A 3,117-nucleotide genomic window follows, 5' to 3' on the forward strand; every position below is an offset into this window, starting at 1 on the left:
TCATTCATGTAAACATGAACGCCACAGTCAGTGGAGAGTAACTCAAGGTTCTCCGAGCCACAATATGTCGAAACGAACATAACAAAGAACATAAACAAACAATCATATTAGATAAGACATGAGTGAATCGAATCATAACTAAACATAGGATCATACGTGTTTAAACCAACAAGAGTAAAAGAAATGATGGAATAAACAAATAAGGCATAGGCAACAATAAATAAATGGAAAAGAAGGACAAGGAAACCAACACGACCACTTAGCCATGAGCACGTATTTCAAGGAGATATGACCACAGTAACCATCCAAGTAATGCAAGACATTACTACTCTTACACTATAATTTCCCCGGGTAGGACTACGATAATAATACGGTCCTAGTCTAAATCTGTAGATTCTCGGGTGTACATCCCGATTCGACGTGCGCCAGCACAGCACGCACCCAAGACTCGACTACTAAGGAGACCGAGTACCCCAATCGCCAGAACATCACGTAAGTGGCGGAAAGACTAAGATAAGACTCACTTGCCAGAAAAACACAAGTGGCCAAAAGCCGTACTTACCAGAACAGCACAAGTAGGCCAAAACCGTACTTGCCAGAACAACACAAGTAGGTCAAACCCATGCTTGCCAGAACAGCACAAGCAGGGAAAAAATGTATGTCAAGCATGTACGATGGTAATATGACATTTCTACAAGAATACGGCTCTTACAAGTAATTATTTATAATAACCTTTTCATGCTTGTAACATATAAATAAACGTTTCATTTCATAATTATACATGCGGGTTAAATAGAATAAACAAGTTCAACAAACAAGCACATGGGACGGGATTATTAATGTCACACTCATACTTATGGCTTGCATCTCACCATAAGTACGGATGGGAACATCGGTCCCGACGATCATATCGCAACTACAGGGCCTATGGCTCACCCCTAGTGTCCGATAGGACCACGACTCACACCACCGAACAATACAAGACATTATCAAGGATATGACCCTTCACAAATAATTATTTAACAATAAATATCTCATACTTGTCTTATGCAGATAAATATTTCATTTTATAATTTACCATGCCGGTTAAATGAAATATAATGAATGATAATGGATAATTTTACGTTATATGAAATATACGGGATAAAATGTGACCAAGTCCAAGTAACCCATTTATGAGCCCAATAAATAAATCATGTGAAATCTAATGAACGGACTAGGATAAGCCCAATAAAAGTGACATAGTAAGCCCAAAATAATGAATATGTTAGGTCCGTCAGGAAGCATGTGAAAACCAATTAGACCAACACGACAAGTCCAACAAAGACTTAAGGTGAGTCCAATCAACAAAATTAAATGGGCCCAAATGAATTAATATATATATATATATAAGAACGATAGTTAATGAATTACGTTATAGAAAATACGAGACGGTTATTTAAACATATTCTAAATAAACCAAACTAGCACCACCACAATTTATAAACAAGACTAGACCCGATTACCAAACATAGCTAGCCCATTTACTAAAGTCAAATGAGCCCAACAAACTAAATCGAATGAGTCTCACAAAATAATTATGTGAAAGGACGATGTAACGAATTATCGTTATATAAAATACAAGACGGAAATTTAAATGTTTCAAACCTAAGAAATGGCGCCAACACCAAGGACTATACACGACTCAAAGAGTAGTGTGGGCAACCTTATTCACGGCCCAACAGTCAGCCAAACGCGACCTCATAACCAACCATATACGTAGCCCGTAGCCCTCGCCAAATCAACCCATACGACCCACCTAAACTACCACCCAACTCTTCCAGCCACCACACCACTAGACGACCGAGTGCAGCCTCAAAAACCGTATTAATCAACACAAAATCCCTGTCCCAAAACGTGTAACAACAGCTCATAAATTCTACCACAAAACATGACCAAAAACAGTCCCCAAGCTACATAAAACCTCCCACGATGGCAGCTCTTACCCCTGACCAAAACAGAGTACCAATCATAACATACGACTCTATTTTCCCGCATAAAAACAGTCCCATATCGAGTGATATCAAGACAACACTTGAGACAAAATTAAGACGGAAGTACTCACATATGTAGTGAGCTCAAACAGACACGAGGGACCACAAAAACCGTTCCAACTTCGGCCCAACTAATCCTCATTACCGTTGTCCCAAAGCAATTCTAAGGCTAGAGTAAAACCGTCTCCAAACAGAGGAGTAAATAGTCTATTTCGACTCAACTTAAGATGGAAATGAAATCAGAATTTAGGCTGAAAAGAGCACGACCTAAACGTGAATAACCCTTACCATGTTTACCATACTAATGCCTAATAAATACCAGAAAAACAGCCAGAAGAGTACACAGTTCCTCAGAGAGACAACAAGCAACATTCGAATTTCTAGGACGACAAACTCATGAAGGTTAAGCCATGGGAACGGCTAACACTCGAATAAGTTGACCCCAAGCTCCTCGAAATTAACAACGCACATGATAAAACACATAAAGATTAGAACTTTAAGACGAAGGAGTGTAAAAACCGAGTTGAAAAGATGAAATATCGACTCATTGTCGAGTCACCTATCACCGTTACCTTATCCTCGGGAATTTCAGAGTAAGAACGTCCAAAACACGAGCCTATCTTTAGTCTTCAACTAGAAATGAGGAAAAACGAGTTGTTTGAGTCATAAAACCAAGTTTATCATAAGATGCCCATTTCGAAAATTCAACAAAATTAAGACTTTCTTACCTAGAAATGAGGAGGATGAAGAGAGGAAGCTAAAGGTGTAAAAATAATGGAGTTTGGTTGATAAACGAAGGCGGGATCGAAGTTTGAAATAGGACGGAAATGGCGATTTGTGTTTCATTGTTGCTGCGTTTGTGGTTATTGCAGGAAGAAGAAGGAAAGGGAGTATAAAAGGCGGTGGGGACGGGTGCTTGAAACAACAACAATAAATAATAATAATAATAATAATAATAATAATAATAATAATAATAATAATAATAATAATAATAATAATAATAATAATAATAATAATAATAATAATAATAATATAAAAGTAGAGTGAAAAAGGGGTAGGTGTGCGTGTTGTCGAATTCTGGTTG

Source organism: Silene latifolia, unplaced genomic scaffold (assembly GCF_048544455.1).
Source record: "Silene latifolia isolate original U9 population unplaced genomic scaffold, ASM4854445v1 scaffold_70, whole genome shotgun sequence".
Lineage (NCBI taxonomy): Eukaryota > Viridiplantae > Streptophyta > Magnoliopsida > Caryophyllales > Caryophyllaceae > Silene > Silene latifolia.